Here is an 18,514-nt window from a genome sequence, read left to right as displayed (position 1 = left end):
TGATCATGTATGGTCTGGCAATACTACCTTTTCTTACCCGTTTGTGACTAATTATGGCTGGACATTCACACCTACTTGCAGTCGAACAGCTCTGCTCCCGCTTTTGATTATGTTTGGTTGGATATTCGAACCTTTTCTTAACTGCTTTTTACAAACTTCGGTCGGACGTTCACACCTTCTTGCAGTCGAACATCTCCGCTTCCGCTTTTTATGGTATATATTCGGGCATTCGAACCGTTTCTTACCCGCTTTTTACAAACCATGGTCGGACTTTCACACCTTCTTGTAGCCGAACAACTCCGCTCCCGCTATTGATTGTGTACAGTCGGGTATTTTAACCTTTTCTTACCCGCTTTTTACCAACTATGGTCGGACATTCACACCGTTTTACAGCGGAACACCTCCGCTCCCGCTTTTGATGGTGTATAGTCGGGCATTCGAAACTTTTCTTACCCGCTTTTTACAAACTATGCTCGGACATTCAAACCTTCTTGTAGCCGAACACATCCACTCCTGCTTTTGATGATGTATGGTTGGGCATTCGCACCTTTTTTTTACCCATTTTTCAGGTATTATGGGTGGACATTCACACCTTCTTGCAGCGGAACAACTCCTCTCCCACTTATGTTCATGTGCAGATTGATTTTCGAACATTTTCTTTCATGTTTTCAAGCAATTATTGATGGACATTTAGACCTTCTTGCAGCTGAACACCTCCGCTCCTGCTTTTGATCATACATTGTCAGGCATTCGCACCTTGTCTTACCCGCTTTTTACAAACTTTAGTCGAACAGTCCAACCTTTTTGCAACCGAATACGACCTATCCCGCATTTGATGATGTATGGTCCGGCATTCTTACCTTTTCTAACACATTTTTCAGCAATTATGGTCGGAGATTCACACCTACTCACAGCCGAACAACTCTGCTACCGCAATTGATGGTGTATAGTCGGGCATTCCTACCCTTTCTCATCAGCTTTTTGCAAATTATGATCTGACATTCACACCTACTTGCAGTCGAACAGCTCTGCTCCCGCTTTTGATTATGTTTGGTTAGATATTCAAACCTTTTCTTAACTGCTTTTTACAAACTTTGGTCGGACGTTCACAATATCTTGCAGCCGAACACCTCCGCTTCCGCTTATGATCATGTGTGGTTTGATATTCGAAAATTTTCTTTCATGTTTTCTAGTAATTATTGATGGACATTCAGACCTTCTTGCAGATGAACACCTCCGCTCCCACTTTTGATGGTGTATAGTCGGGCTTTCGAGCCTTTTCTTCCCCGGTTTTTACAAATTATGGTTGGACATTCAGACCTTCTTTCAGCCGAAAACCTCCACTCCCTCTCTTGATCATACATTGTCGGGTATTCGCACCTTTTCTTACCTGCTTTTTACAAACCATGGTCGGACTTTCACACCTTTTAGTAGCCGAACAACTCTGCTCCCACTATTGATTGTGTACAGTCGGGTATTTTAACCTTCTCTCACCCGCTTTTTACTATGGTCGGCCATTCACAGCTTCCTCTCCACCATACTTGTATGGTGGGATATTCACACCCACTTGCATCCGAAGACCTCCGCCCCCACTTTTGTTGATATTTAGTCGGTCATTCGCACCTTACCCCCTTTTGGCAAACTATGGCCTTCTTGCAGCCAAACACCTCTGATCTCGCTTTTGAAGATGTAAGGTTGGGCATTCAGACCTTGCTTCACCTGCTTTTCACCAAATATAGTCTAACATTCACACCTTCTTGCAGCCGAACACGTCCGCTCCACCTTTTAGTGTTCTATGGGGCCTTCACACATTTTTTTTCACCGCATTTTATAGATTATGGTTGGAAATTCTTACCCACTCTCATCCGAAGACCTCTCCTCCTGCTTTTGTTAATATATAGTCGGGTATTCGAACCTTTTCTTACCCGCTTTTTACAAATTATGGTCGGACATTCACACCTACTTGCAGCCGAATACTTCCGCTCCACCTTTTAGGTATGTATGGTTGGCATTTGCACCTTTTCTTACCCTCTTTTTATACTGATTGCTAAAGATTAAGTTGTTCTTTCTCAAACTACAATTTTTTTTTAATTATTGAAACTTGATTTGAAGTGGATAAATAAGGATATTTTTTCAGGATATTATAATTTTATAGCAAAATCTGTACTTCGTCATTTGTCGAGAGATGCTTATTGCCGAAGAAGTTCTTTCTCATTCTCCAAAGTACGATGTTGTTTATCATTGAAACTTGATTAGACATGAATAAATATGAAGGACAAAGCAGTCTTAACTTGGTTTGAGTTAAGGATTTCGTTTTAAAGGAGAATCCGAATTTGTGCATAACTCTTAAAATAGAGCTTATTTTCGGATTCCTGAAGAATGAGTCTGGTTCTTTCTCATAATACAAAGTTTGTTGTTTATTGTTGAAACTTCATCAGAAGTGAAGAAATAAATGAATGCCTATCAACAAATGTGAGATCTAAACTCTAGTACTTCCTCTAAAATAATTTCCTTTCTCAATTTAGAAATGTGTGTGTGTAAGTCACAACACCCGTGACACCAAAACAGCTTTCTTTTCTCTACACTCTGCACTATGAGCACACACACCAAATCAGAAAGGCTTTTTTCTCTCTTTTCTACATTATGGACTGTGGGGACACAAAACCGCTCTCTCTTTTTTTTTTTTGATTGTGTACCAGGGCGTTGTCTCACGTATTAGATTATGCTTACGATACGAATGGGTTTATCAGTCACATCAGAATCCATACATACTGATCCTCCCGTAATAAAATGGTCGGATCTTATCAAACACACTTTGTTTCTTGTGACAATCAAGTCAGCGAAACAGCGTATACACGTCAAGACACTGAATCAAGTTTGCCACAAGAACTCATAAGTTTGGCAGTATTGCTCTGCCGTCAGCAATCATACACCCATTTTATTTTCGTGAGACATGTGCAGGCACCTGTTCATCTACTGTTCTATCAATATGAATTAGTTTATCTATTATCAATAAGGATACTTCTACAACTACTATCAAAGTATGTCCAGACTTCTTATGTTGTCAGTTGCTATATATGAATAAGTGGGTAGCTACTGACAAGCATTAAGCATGTCACACAGCCCAAACATATAACATTTCAGGTCACACCACACAGTTAACAACCACAGTGAAGTGTCAAAGCCCAAACATGTAACATTCAACAGGACACTTACACAACACATTCAAATCAAAGAGTCAGACAACATACAAGAACATATACCCCACCCGGCATTGCTCCCTGCCTATTTTCCTACAGCTCACTATGTGTGCGCACACCTTTATTCACAAACTCTTCAACTTATACTCTTTTACCGAAGCTGCTTCAGCTCGATTGGCCGAATACCGAATAATCCTATTTCGGTGAATTTGACATCTGCCTTACATGTAACAGATTAGCAGTTTAGCAGTTTTAATTTAGTTTGAGTGAAGGAATTCATTTTATAGCAAAATCCGAAATCGTGAAGAACTCATGAAAGTAAGCTTATTCTCGGATTCCTGAAACTTTAGATTTGCTCTTTCTTTTACTGCAAAGTACAACGTTGTTTTTTTTGTTTAAATCTTTCAAGACATGGTAAATATGAAGGACAAAGCAGTTTTAACATAGTTTGAGTGAAGGAATTAATTTTATAGATAAAATCCCAAGAGTCTGCTGAGAAAAGAGAGTGAATGCGAAGTAGACTTTAACACGGCTCTGGGAGCGAACCGAGTGCGGGCTAACCGAGAGAATTGCTTGAAAGAAATGCGACACCAAATGAGCGGTCAGAACAAAGCCTCAATACGGTGTTCCCGTGGTGTTTGTGGCTGCCTTGTCTTTTGCACAGAGTAAAAGACAAGGCAGCCATCGAATAGGGCCCGATTGTTCCTACTTGGTCAGCCGAGGAGCAAGGGGGGGGAGCAAGCGTCTCAACCAAGCAAAGCTCACCATGGGGAAGGTGGCTATGCCAACTAGCCTGATGCCCTGCTCCCGCAGTGACGGATAATCGTACTCTGGTTTCTCTTCATAATGACAAGTCTTTCGCCTTTTACTAAAGATTTCTGTGGAGAGCAGCACTAATGAGTTGTTTCTATTTTTGGCAGGCTTTACCTTTGCCGGTGAAGCCCTTTCTGTCTGTGCAAAAGAAATCTTGTTACTGTGCAGAGTGACTTCTCTGAGTAGAGTCGCCTTACTTGTTGCGACTGTGCCGATGTTCGAAGCTGGAGTGCAAAGTTGTTGCTTGAATGGTGCTCGCTGGAGCATGCGGGAGTGCAAAGTTATACCATTTAAAAGGGCTGAAGAGTGCTCAGTGCAGCGGGTGGTGCAAAGTGACACTCTGGCCACCTATGGCCATGAAAAGAACACCGCTACAAGTGCGCATTGTGCCAGGAAGGGCCCTCGGACGTGAACCAGTGGACAGTTATCGCTTCTCGGCCTTTTGGCTAAGATCAAGTGTAGTATCTGTTCTTATCAGTTTAATATCTGATATGTCCTCTATACGAGGACTACATATTAAATGGATTTTTAGCAATAGGAGTTGAAAAAGTAGCTTGCTCCGTTCACTCCAAGCATTGACCCGGTACTGCAGTGCCGCTGGGAACGGTGCGCTCTTCTCTACTCTTGTGAAAAAGCAAACAGCGGTGCAGGATGGAAGTTTCAGGGAGCCCAAGATGAAACTTTCTTTTAGTCTGCTGAGAAAAGAGAGTGAATGCGAAGTAGAATTTAACACGGCTCTGGGAGCGAGCCGAGTGCGGGCTAACCGGGAGAATTGCTTGAAAGAAACGCCATATCAAATGAGCGGTTAGAACAAAGCCTCAATACGGTGTTCCCGTGGTGTTTTTGTTGCTGCCGCTGTTTGCTTTTTCACAAGAGCGCACCTGTTGAGGGGGGGCCTGGGGGGGCCTGGGTGATGGTGGGTCTCAGGCTCGGGCTGCTGCGACTGTTGTGACCGGGTGGTTTGTTTGTTTGTTTTTTGTTGTTGTTTGTTTGTTTTTTGTAGAGGTCCTCCGGGGTGGGGTTGGGTTGAGTGGGTTGGGGCGGGATGGGTATCTTCTGGGGGTACTGTAGCTCCCGTAATATGGTCGCTGCAGGCCCCGAGCCTGGTAGACATCAGGCCCACCTGTCCTGTGTTGGCTCCCTGGTAGCGGGGATGCCTATTGCAGCCAGTCCCTGGCTGCCCTCTCTGGGGGAGAGTAGCTCCCCCGGTGTATATCCCCAAACCCCTCTCCCTTCTGGCTCCTGTACACAGCACACACTCACACATGAAGGGTTTTGGGGGCGTGTGTGTTCGGTGGGGTGTAGTGGACTCTGCAGTAGTTGCACTCTGCAGTTCCCCGCCCCTGTTTTAATTACACCTTAGACATTACTACTTATCAAACACACTCACACACACACATTAGGTCTTGGGGGGTGGTTACACTGAGTGGCATCTGGTGGGCGGGGCTCTTTGGGTATGTAGGCTGCCCAGAGGGCCACGCTCCCAGTTCTACAAGTTTGGCTGCCCCTCAATTTTAATTGCTCACTATTAGAAAATATTGAAGAGCCAGAAGGGTGAGGGGAGGGGTCTTCTTCGCACACCCCTGCTTCCTGGTTGCTGCTCGGGGCGGGAGGGGCCAGGAGGATTAATTAATTGTTCTGCTGGTTTGGGGTCTGTGGTGGCTGGGGGGCTACTGGCCCCCTGGTGTGCCCGCCGCACTACACCCCAGCGGAGTCGAGGGAGGGAGGACGTGTGGATGTATGGGACATGAAAGTGTGTGTGTTAATGATTGGGCCTGGATCTTGGACTTGCTGTCGCCTGGCCTGCCTGTGCTTCTCCCGATGGGGGGGGGCGGCGTGGCCTCTCCCCGCCTCTCGCGACTTCACCCACCTGTGGGCACGTCTTGACTCCCAGGGCACTTGGCCAGGGGTGCTGGGGCAGGCGCTGATCCACTGTGTGGCTGTCTGGGGCGCTTGGCCCTCCTGGGTATTGGGTGGGGCCTCTGCCGGGGGGTTTGGGGGCGCTCGGGCTCCTGGGACCCGGATCCAGTGCACGGCCCATGTCTGGGCGGCTGGGGCCTGGCGACGTCGGTGGGCTGTTGCCCCTGGCTCCCGGAGGGCCTCTGCCCTATGCTTATGGGGGCTCTTTCCGGGGGCTTCCTCTGCAGTCTTCTGGATGGATGCGTGGTTGCCCCTGCGGTGGGCTTCCTGGGTTCTTTGCTCTGTGGGGGCTGCTGGTGGCCTGGGTCTTGTGGCCCTCTCTGCCTGCTTCTGATTGCTTGGGGCGGCTGTGGATTGTGGCCCTGTACGCTTATACACTCATAACTAAGCACGGTTATCATGTAGGTCCTGTGCCATGGGTGTTGCATGTTCTCACACACACACAACTACATTCATTAGTCCAGTAGCATGGTCGCTAAGCAGTTGATGTATTATCATGTCGTCTCAGGTCATCTATATCAACAGCTGTGTTGTATGCGATTGCCGCTTCTTGTGCTTGTTTTTGTTTGTTTGTGTGTTTGTTTTTTCTCTGCTTGTCTGCTTTCAGGTGCTCCTGGCGCTAAGGCTGGATTCTCCTCAGAGGCCATGGATTGTTGTCTGTTTTGTTTTTTACAGGTGTAGCAGCTGGTTGTCTGGTTTTTGTTTCTATTTTTGTTCTGTTTCCTCTTCTTTCCTCTTCTTCTTTCCTTGTCCCCCGGTCCGGTTCAGTTCTATTACATGTCATATATTGTAAACAGAAATAAATAAATGGGCATCAAGGGGAGCTTTACATTTATAAAACTTCCCTTGGCAAAGCAAATCTGTTTGGCATCAAAGGTATTCAGACTACAATTCTGCTGCCATAATGCTGAACATGATAAGGGGAAAAAAAAAAAAAGTAAAGAAGACAGTTCTGTCGAAAGCCAGGGACTAGACCTGTTCTAAGTTCTATACTTTTTAAAAGGGGCGTGTTTATCAACTATGGAATTAGAAGATTTACAAAAAGTATATTCAACAGATCAGTTAAAAAAAAAGCCTGCTCATGGAGATGTTTCAGGATCTGGATACCAAGCGTGGACCTAATGTTTTCATTTTTGCAATTCTGATACAGGCTATTGAGCAGTGATAACTAACACCAAGTTCAGATACTGCGGATTTTCTACCTTTGATTTGTTAAGATTGAGCCAATCAGGGACAACCTTGAAGGATCTCTTAAGTTTGGTTTTGTAGGATCAGTAATTACCTGAGAAAGGTTGATATTGGTACACACCTTTTTTAAATGATCAGAGGCAGAGTTCAACTTGTTTAAATTAAAATTGCCACACAGAGATTGGGTTTAGGCCACATGCACACAGAATGACATCAACAAATATAAGAAATATTAAACATTTACACATAGATTTTTGAATACACGTAGAGGAATGATACTTTGAAATGTGCTCATTGCGGAGTTATGATCAGTTGAGTAATGAAGGTTGAACTATTCTGGGAAACAGGTTCTATTCCCAGCATCATGATAGACACTCCTGATATAGAAGGTTTCGCTAACGCATTGGAATTGTTTTACTATTTTCATATGGATGTGCAATGACGAATTGCTTGCTGCTGATAAATGCAAAGAAGAACAGCTTACACATAGATGCTCACATATAGGCTGCTGAATGCAATGAAGACCTGCTTATCCAGTAAAGTTCAATGTCAATGTGTAATATTCAATTAGGATTTGCAAAACAGTGAAGTTAAACAATGAATGGGTCCATAGTCGGTATGAGAAGACTACAGGAATATTTACCTGGGTGTACGTTCAAACAGAGATGAGAAAATTGCGATAAATAATTGTTTGTTTGTTTGTTAGTATGTATATGAATGTTATGTGTATAAACTGTGTTGAGTTATAGTTACTCAGTAGTGTCTCAGTGAAACAACTGATGGGGGAAGCCTTGCGGTGACAACAAAAGCAGTGTTTTACTGATCAGTCAAGTTGCTCCAGTGTACTCCATACAAACTGGTTGGCTACTTAAGGGATAGAAAATGGGGAATACTTGTTTTAAAGCAAACAAGGAATTAGATGAGAAAAATACATGTTTTAACAGGACCCAGACAATATTAAATACTCAGACAGATGGGAGAAGAAGTGTAGTTTTGTAGGAAATCACAAAATTATTACATAAAATTAGTGAAATAAATTGAAGAATGCCTTTCTGAAGAGCTGTTTACCACAGATGAGCAGCATTGCGACCAAGCACATTGTAGATCGCTTTAGTGCCAAAATGATCTAATTTAATGGATTGGTTTTAGACATGCATAAAAGCATTTTAAGAACAAAGAGAGAAACAAAAAGGGACAACGCTTCATGGTGGAAGGTGATGTATAAATAACTGTGTATATGATGAAGGAGAGACCATTTGAGCAGCACAGCCATTTCGCAGCACAGGGACAGCAGTCCAAGTTAAAGGATCTCCCACGTGGTATCACCTGTCACACTGTGTCAAGGCATCAAAAGAAGAAAAAATCACCAAACTCAAGGACAAAGAGACGAAGACTCCGGTGAACGAAGAGAGAGGACTGACAAACCAGAAATACAAAAGGATGCTGGGAATGATGCCAGCAATGAACAGAGAAGAAGATTCAGTGTCATCAATCTGCAACACGTGCCTCTAATGAGGGGGTGAATATAGAATCCTCAACGATTACAACGTCTCTGGGAACTGTGACAACAACAAGGTTTAAACCATTTTGATATATATTGTAACCTATTGGCTAAGGAATAGTGCTGAAAATTAGGTAAATCTAATCCACCACTGTCTGTAGGGTTTTTAAACTAATACGTGGTGGTTTGTCTTTCCACAGAAATTTGGAGATGCATGAATCTAGTGACTTAAACCAAGTAGCAGATGGTTTTATGGGGATCATTGAGAACATATAGTTAACTTTTGGTAGTAACATCATTTTAATGGTTGTAACTCTCCCCATAAGTGATATAGGTAAGGACTTCCAACGAGAGAGATCGTCCTCTACTCTCTTTAATAATTGCACTTAATTTAGCTTTGTTAGCTCTGAGAGCCTGGAGGAAATGTTTATGCCTAAATATCTAATATTTCCTGACTGTAAAGTGATCGCAGGTATATTCTGGACCCTACAGTTAATGGGCAGAACTGTGGTCTTAGACCAGTTGATAGAGTAGTCAGAAAGTGCTGAGAATTTATTTATGAGTGTGATCATGTGAGTGAGAGACATCTGTGAGTTCTGAAGGAAAAGTAATACATCATCAGCATAAAGACTTATTTTATGCTCAATATTTTGGGATTGGATGCCTTTAATATTTCTATCTTGTCTGATAGAAGCTGCTAAAGGTTTGATGAAAATAGCAAAAAGTGAGGGAGAAAGTGGGCAACCCTATCGTGTACCTCTCTGCAGACTGAAGCTTGGAGAAGTTTGATCATTTGTCCTGACACATGTATTTGGGGAGCTATTTAATATCCTTATCCAGTTGATAAAGTGTGACCCAAACCCGAATTTGTTTAATGCTGCGAATAAAAATTTCCAGTTCACTCCATCAAATGCTTTTTCTGCATCTAGAGAGTCGATTGTGGTTTCCAAGTTGTTGATGGTAGAATAGTCTATGAGATTAATGATCCGGTTTGTGAACGAACTGTTGTGCCTACTGCTCTTCAGCCTGTCAAATGAAACGTAGAATTTGAAAAGTGACAAATGAACGAAGACCCAAGGAGTTGAGTCGTAAACGAATCAATACTGTTTCCTGTGCAAGGACCCGTCAGCCGAGGAGTTGAGTCATGAACGAATCAATACTGTTTCCTGTGCGAGGACCCGTCACCCGAGGAGTTGAGTCGTGAACGAATCAATACTGTTTCCTGTCCTGCTGACTGAGCTTATGAAGCTGTCGCCTGCCATGTGGTGAGGAAGGGTACTAAATGAAAATGAACGAATCACTCACTGAGACAACTCGTTACTCCCGAGTCATATAAAAAATTAGTTCATATCGAACAAATCGCTCACGAACGACACATCACTATCTATTTGACGAGTTATGCATGAATTCGGATTTTGCAATAAAATTAATTCCTTCTCTCAAACCAAGTTCAAACTGCTTTGTTCTTCATATATATCTACTTCTAATCTAGTTTCAACAATAAACAACACTGTATTTTGTAGTATGAAAAAGAACAAGACCTAATTTTCAGCAATAAGCTTCTCTCGAGGAGATATCAAGGAATACAGATTTTGCTATAAAATTAAATCCTTCTATCAAACTGACTTAAAATTTCTTCACTTCTGATGAAGTTTCAACAATAAACAACAAACTTTGTATTATGAGAAAGAACCAGACTCATTCTTCAGGAATCCGAAAATAAGCTCTATTTTACGAGTTATGCACGAATTCGGATTCTCCTATAAAACGAATTCCTTAACTCAAACCAAGTTAAGACTGCTTTGTCCTTCATATTTATTCATGTCTAATCAAGTTTCAACGATAAACAACGTTGTACTTTGTAGAATGAGAAAGAACTTCTTCAGCAATAAGCATCTCTCGACATATGACGAAATACAGATTTTGCTATAAAATTAATTCCTTCTATCAGCCTGACTTAAAACTGTTTGTCCTCCTTATTTATCCACTCCAAATCAAGTTTCAACAATTAAAAAAAATTTGTAATTTGAGAAAGAACAACTTAATCTTCAGCAATCAGTATAAAAAGAGGGTAAGAAAAGGTGCAAATGCCAACCATACATCACTAAAAGGTGGAGCGGAAGTATTCGGCTGCAAGTAGGTGCGAATGCCTGACAATGTATGATCAAAAGAGGGAGCGGAGGTTTTCGGCTGCAAGGTCTGAATGTCCAACAATAATTTGTAAAAAGCGGGGAAGAAAAGGCTCGAAAGCCCGACTATACATCATCAAAAGTGTGAGCGGAGGTGTTCAGCTGCAAGAAGGTCTTAAAGTCCGACCAATTATAACTGAAAAATGGGTAAGAAAAGGTGCGAATGCCCAACCATACATCATTAAAAGCAGGAGTGGATGTGTTCGGCTACAAGAAGGTTTGAATGTCCGACCATAGTATGTAAAAGGCGGGTAAGAAAAGGCTCCAATGCTCGACTATACACCATCAAAATCGGAAGCGGAGGTGTTCGCCTGCAAGAAGGTGTGAACGTCCGACCAAAGTTTGTAAAAAGCAGATGAAAAAGGGTGAGAATGCCCGACTATACACTATCAAATGTGGGAGCGGAGGTGTTCGTCTGTGAGTAAGTGTGAATGTCCAACCATAATTGCCGAAAAATGTGTTAGAAAAGGTAAAAATTCCGGACCATATATCATCAAAAGCGGGAGAGGTTGTGTTCGGCTGCAAGAAGGTGTGAATGTCCAGCCTTAATTACTCACAAACGGGTAAGAAAAGGTAGTATTGCCAGACCACACATGATCAAAACAGGGAGCGGAGTTAGTTCAACTGCAAGAAGGTGTGAATGTCCGACTAAAGTTTGTAAAAAGTGGGTAAGAGAAGGTGCGAATGCCCGACAATGTATGATCAAAAGAGGAGCGGAGGTTTTCGGCTGCAAGTAGGTCTGAATGTCCAACCATAATTTGTAAAAATCGGGGAAGAAAAGGCTCGAAAGCCCGACTATACACCATCAAAAGCGGCAGCGGAGGTGTTCGGCTGTAAGAAGGTCTGAATGTCCACGCAAAATTACTGAAAAATGGGCAAGAAAAGGTGCGAAAGCCCAACCATAAATTATCAAAAGCGGCAGCAGAGATGTTCGGCTGGTATTTATCAATGTCTAGATAGATTCCAACAAAAAACAACGTTGTACTTTGCAGTAAAAGAAAGAGCAAATCTAAAGTTTCAAGAAGTTCTGCACGATTTCGGATTTTGCTATAAAATGAATTCCTTCACTCAAACTAAGTTAAAACTGCTTTGTCCTTCATATGTACCCATTTCTACATATATTTCAAGCATAAACTTCCTCATATTACCCTGAATGAGAAATAACCACACTTGTGATTAAAACATACGCCCCTTTTGAGGAGTTCTGCATGATTTGGGATTTTATCTATAAAATTAATTCCTTCACTCAAACTATGTTAAAACGGCTTTTACCTTCATATTTATCAATGTCTCGATAGATTTAAACAAAAAAACAACGTTGTACTTTGCAGTAAAAGAAAGAGCAAATCAAAAGTTTTAGGAATCCGAGAATAAGCTTATTTTCATACGTTCTGCATGATTTGGGATTTTATGTATAAAATGTATTCCTTAACTCAAACCAAGTGACAACTGCTTTGTCCTTCATATTTATCAATGTCTAGATCGACTTCAACAAAGAACAACATTGGATTTTGCAGTAGAAGAAAGAGCAACACTGAAGGATCAGGAATCCGAGAATAAGCTTATTTTCTTATGGGCAAAGTGGGAACTGCTTTGTCCTTCATATTTATCAATGTGTAGATGGATTTCAACTTCTTCTACTGCAAAGTCCAATGTTTTTCTTTGTTGAAGTTGATCTAAACATTGATAAATATGGAAGGACAAAGCAGTTTTAACTTGGTTTGAGCAAAGCAATTCTTTTTATAGCAAAATCCGAAATCGTGCAGAACTCATGAAAGCAAGCTTATACTCGGATTCCTGAAACTTTAGATTTGCTCTTTCTTTTACTGCAAAGTACAACGTTGTTTTTTTTTTTTTGTTTAAATCTTTCTAGACATGGTAAATATGAAGGACAAATCAGTTTTAACATAGTTTGAGTGAAGAAATGCATTTTAAAAGCAAAATCCCAAGAACTCAGGAAAAGCTTTTTCTCGCTTTTCACTGCTTTTTACAAACTTTGGTCGGACGTTCACACCTTCTTGCATCCGAACACCACCTCTCCCGCTTTTGATGATGTATGGTCCAGTATTCTTACCTTTTCTGACACAATTTTCAGCAATTATGGTCGGACATTCACACCTACTCACAGCTGAACACCTCCGCTCCCGCTTTTGATCATACATTGTCGGGCCTTCGCACCTCATCTTACAAGCTTTTTACAAACTTTAGTCGAACATTCACACCTTCTTGCAGCTGAACACCTCCGCTCTCGCTTTTGATGATGTATAGTCGGGCTTTCGAGCCTTTTCTTACCCGGTTTTTACAAATTATGGTTGGACATTCAGACCTTGCAGCCGAACACCTCCGCTCCTTCTTTTGATCATACATTGTCGGGCATTCGCACCTTGTCTTACCCGCTTTTTACAAACTATAGTCAGACATTCACACCTTGCAGCTGAACCACCTCCGCTCCCTGTTTTGATAATGTATGGTCTGGCAATACTACCTTTTCTTACCCGTTTGTGACTAATTATGGCTGGACATTCACACCTACTTGCAGTCGAACAGCTCTGTTCCCGCTTTTGATTATGTTTGGTTCGATATTCGAACCTTTTCTTAACTGCTTTTTACAAACTTCGGTCGGACGTTCACACCTTCTTGCAGTGGAATACCTCCGCTTCCGCTTTTTATGGTATATATTCGGGCATTCGAACCGTTTCTTACCCGCTTTTTACAAACCATGGTCGGATTTTCACACCTTCTTGTAGCCGAACAACTCCGCTCCCGCTATTGATTGTGTACAGTCAAGTATTTTAACCTTTTCTTACCCGCTTTTTACCAACTATGGTCGGACATTCACACCGTCTTACAGCGGAACACCTCCGCTCCTACTTTTGATTGTGCATTGTCGGGCATTCGAAACTTTTCTTACCCGCTTTTTACAAATTATGGTCGGACATTCAAACCTTCTTGTATCCGAAAACCTCCGCTCCCTCTTTTTATCATACATTGTCGGACATTCGCACCTTCGTACAGCGGAACACCTCCGCTCCCTCTTTTGATGGTGTATGTTTGGGCATTCAAACTTTTCTTACCCGCTTTTTACAAACTATGCTCGGACATTCAAACCTTCTTGTAGCCGAACACATCCACTCCTGCTTTTGATGATGTATGGTTGGGCATTCGAACCTACCTGTTGCCCACTTTTAATTAATTATGGGTTGGCTTTCACACCTTGTCGCAACCAAACACCTCCGCTCCCTGTTTTGATCATGTATGGTTGGACATTTGCACCTTTTCTCACCAGCTTTTTGCAAAATATGGTTGGCTATTCACAGCTTCCTCTCCACCATACTTGTATGGTGGGATATTCACACCCACTTGCATCCGAAGACCTCCGCCCCCACTTTTGTTGATATTTAGACGGTCATTCGCACCTTACCCGCTTTTGGCAAACTTTGGCCTTCTTGCAGCCAAACACCTCTGATCTCGCTTTTGATGATGTAAGGTTGGGCATTCAGACCTTGCTTCACCTGCTTTTCACCAAATATAGTCGGACATTCACACCTTCTTGCAGCCGAACACTTCCGCTCCACCTTTTAGTGTTCTATCACACCTTTTCTTTCACCGCATTTTATAGATTATGGTTGGAAATTCTCAACCACTCTCATCCGAAGACCTCTCCCCCACTTTTGTTGATATTTAGACGGTCATTCGCACCTTACCCGCTTTTGGCAAACTTTGGCTTTCTTGCAGCCAAACACCTCTGATCTCGCTTTTGATGATGTAAGGTTGGGCATTCAGACCTTGCTTCACCTGCTTTTCACCAAATATAGTCGGACATTCACACCTTCTTGCAGCCGAACACTTCCGCTCAACCTTTTAGTGTTCTATCACACCTTTTCTTTCACCGCATTTTATAGATTATGGTTGGAAATTCTCAACCACTCTCATCCGAAGACCTCTCCCCCCGCTTTTGTTAATATATTTGAACTTTAGTCAGACATTCACACCTTCTTGCAGCTGAACCACCTCCGCTCCCTGTTTTGATCATGTATGGTCTGGCAATACTACCTTTTCTTACCCGTTTGTGAGTAATTATGGCTGGACATTCACACCTACTTGCAGTCGAACAGCTCTGCCCCCGCTTTTGATTATGTTTGGTTGGATATTCAAACCTTTTCTTAACTGCTTTTTACAAATTTTGGTCGGACGTTCACACCTTCTTGTAGCTGAACACATGCACTCCTGCTTTTGATGATGTATGGTTGGGCATTCGCACCTTTTTTTAACCCATTTTTCAGGTATTATGGTTGGACATTCACACCTTCTTGCAGCTGAACAACTCCTCTCCCACTTATGATCATGTGCAGATTGATTTTCGAAAATTTTCTTTCATGTTTTCAAGCAATTATTGATGGACATTTAGACCTTCTTGCAGCTGAACACCTCCGCTCCCTCTTTTGATGGTGTATGTTCGGGCATTCGAACCTTTTCTTACCCGCTTTTTACAAACTATGGTCGGACATTCAAACCTTCTTGTAGCCGAACTAATTCAGTCCTGCCTTTGATGATGTATGGTTGGGCATTCAAACCCTTTCTTACCCGCTTTTTACAAACTATTGTCGGACATTCAAACCTTCTTGTAGCCGAACACATCCACTCCTGCTTTTGAAGATGGGCATTCGCATTCGATGGGCATTCGCACCTTTTCTTACCCATTTTTCAGTAATTATGGGTGGACATTCACACCTTCTTGCAGCTGAACACCTCCTCTCCCGCTTATGATCATGTGTGGTTTGATATTCGAAAATTTTCTTTCATGTTTTCTGGCAATTATTGATGGACATTCAGACCTTCTTGCAGCTGAACACCTCCGCTCCCGCTTTTGATGGTGTATAGTCGGGCTTTCGAGCCTTTTCTTCCCCGGTTTTTACAAATTATGGTTTGACATTCAGACCTTCTTGAAGCCGAAAACCTCCGCTCCCTCTTTTGATTATCCATTGTCGGGCATTCGCACCTTTTCTTACCCGCTTTTTACAAACCATGGTCAGACTTTCACACCTTTTAGTAGCGGAACAACTCCGCTCCCGCTATTGATTGTGTACAGTCGGGTATTTTAACCTTTTCTTACCCGCTTTTTACCAACTATGGTCGGACATTCACACCTTCTTACAGCGGAACACCTCCGCTCCCTCTTTTGATGGTGTATGTTCGGGCATTCGAACCTTTTCTTACCCGCTTTTTACAAACTATGGTCGGGCATTCAAACCTTCTTGTAGCCGAACACATCCACTCCTGCTTTTGATGATGTATGGTTGGGCATTCGCACCTTTTCTTACACCCATTTTTCAGTAATTATGGGTGAACATTCACATCTTCTTGCAGCTGAACACCTCTTCTCCCGCTTATGATCATATGTGGTTTGATAATCGAAAATTTTCTTTCATGTTTTCTAGCAATTATTGATGGACATTCAGACCTTCTTGCAGCTGAACACCTCCGCTCCCGCTTTTGATGGTGTATAGTCGGGCTTTCGAGCCTTTTCTTCCCCGGTTTTTACAAATTATGGTTGGACATTCAGACCTTCATGCAGCCGAAAACCTCCGCTCCCTCTTTTGATCATGTATGGTTTGACATTCGTACCTTTTCTCACCCGCTTTTTACTATGGTCGGCCATTCACAGCTTCCTCTCCACCATACAAGTATGGTGGTATATTCAAACCCACTTGCATCCGAAGACCTCCGCCCCCACTTTTGTTGATATTTAGTCGGTCATTCGCACCTTACCCGCTTTTGGCAAACTATGGCCTTCTTGCAGCCAAACACCTCTGATCTCGCTTTTGATGATGTAAGGTTGGGCATTCAGACCTTGCTTCACCTGCTTTTCACCAAATATAGTCGGACATTCACACCTTCTTCCGTTCCACCTTTTAGTGTGGTTTGATATTCGAAAATTTTCTTCCATGTTTTCTAGCAATTATTGATGGACATTCACACCTTCTTGCAGCTGAACACCTCCGCTCCCGCTTTTGATGTTGTATAGTCGGGCTTTCGAGCCTTTTCTTCCCCGGTTTTTACAAATTATGGTTGGACATTCAGACCTTCTTGCAGCCGAAAACCTCCGCTCCCTCTTTTGATCATACATTGTCGGGCATTCGCACCTTTTCTTACCCGCTTTTTACAAACCATGGTCGGACTTTCACACCTTTTAGTAGCGGAACAACTCCGCTCCCGCTATTCATTGTTTACAGTCGGGTATTTTAACCTTTTCTTACCCGCTTTTTACAAACTATGGTCGGACATTCACACCTTCTTACAGCGGAACACCTCCGCTCCCTCTTTTGATGGTGTATGTTCGGGCATTCTAACCTTTTCTTACCCGCTTTTTACCAACTATGGTCGGACATTCAAACCTTCTTGTAGCCGAACACATTCAGTCCTTCTTTTGATGATGTATGGTTGGGCATTCGCACCTTTTCTTACCCGCTTTTTACAAACTATGGTCGGACATTCAAACCTTCCTGTAGCCGAACAAATCCACTCCTGCTTTTGATTATGTATGGTTGGGCATTCGCACCTTTTCTTACCCATTTTTCAGTAATTATGGGTGGACATTCACACCTTCTTGCAGCTGAAGACCTCCTCTCCCGCTTATGATCATGTGTGGTTTGATATTCGAAAATTTTCTTTCATGTTTTCTAGCAATTATTGATGGACATTCTGACCTTCTTGCAGCTGAACACCTCCGCTCCCGCTTTTGATGGTGTATAGTTGGGCTTTCGAGCCTTTTCTTCCCCGTTTTTTATAAATTATGGTTGGACATTCAGACCTTCTTGCAGCCGAAAACCTCCGCTCCCTCTTTTGATCATGTATGGTTTGACATTCGCACCTTTTATCACCCGCTTTTTACTATGGTGTGCCATTCACAGCTTCCTTTCCACCATACTTGCATGGTGGGATATTCAAACCCACTTGCATCCGAAGACCTCCGCCCCCACTTTTGTTGATATTTGGTCGGTCATTCGCACCTTACCCGCTTTTGGCAAACTATGGCCTTCTTGCAGCCAAACACCTCTGATCTCGCTTTTGATGATGTAAGGTTGGGCATTCAGACCTTGCTTCACCTGCTTTTCACCAAATATAGTCGGACATTCACACCTTCTTCCGCTCCACCTTTCCGTGTGGTTTGATATTCGAAAATTTTCTTTCATGTTTTCTAGCAATTATTGATGGACATTCAGACCTTCTTGCAGCTGAACACCTCCGCTCCCGCTTTTGATGGTGTATAGTCGGGCTTTCGAGCCTTTTCTTCCCCGGTTTTTACAAATTATGGTTGGACATTCAGACCGTCTTGCAGCCGAAAACCTCCGCTCCCTCTTTTGATCATGTATGGTTTGACATTCGCACCTTTTCTCACCCGCTTTTTACTATGGTAGGCCATTCACAGCTTCCTCTCCACCACTTGTATGGTGGTATATTCAAACCCACTTGCATCCGAAGACCTCCGCCCCCACTTTTGTTGATATTTAGTCGGTCATTCGCACCTTACCCGCTTTTGGCAAACTATGGCCTTCTTGCAGCCAAACACCTCTGATCTCGCTTTTGATGATGTAAGGTTGGGCATTCAGACCTTGCTTCACCTGCTTTTCACCAAATATAGTCGGACATTCACACCTTCTTCCGCTCCACCTTTCCGTGTGGTTTGATATTCGAAAATTTTC

The 18,514-nt window shown here is 42.7% G+C and overlaps 2 non-coding genes across 2 annotated transcripts; both read left to right on the top strand.

Moving 5' to 3' along the window:
- The first annotated feature begins 4,025 nt into the window (after positions 1–4,025).
- Positions 4,026–4,135, top strand: LOC140277599 (U5 spliceosomal RNA). Its single transcript, XR_011909106.1, has one exon. It is a non-coding gene; the product is annotated as a U5 spliceosomal RNA (small nuclear RNA).
- Positions 4,136–4,439: 304 nt separating this feature from the next.
- Positions 4,440–4,630, top strand: LOC140277614 (U2 spliceosomal RNA). The gene has a single exon (XR_011909120.1). It is a non-coding gene; the product is annotated as a U2 spliceosomal RNA (small nuclear RNA).
- Positions 4,631–18,514: the final 13,884 nt, after the last annotated feature.

Source organism: Leuresthes tenuis, unplaced genomic scaffold, assembly GCF_036924035.1.
Source record: "Leuresthes tenuis unplaced genomic scaffold, fLeuTen1.0.hap1 SCAF_19, whole genome shotgun sequence".
Taxonomy (NCBI): Eukaryota; Metazoa; Chordata; class Actinopteri; order Atheriniformes; family Atherinopsidae; genus Leuresthes; species Leuresthes tenuis.
Note: the sequence above shows the minus strand (reverse complement) of the source record. Positions and strands in the feature narration are given on the sequence as shown.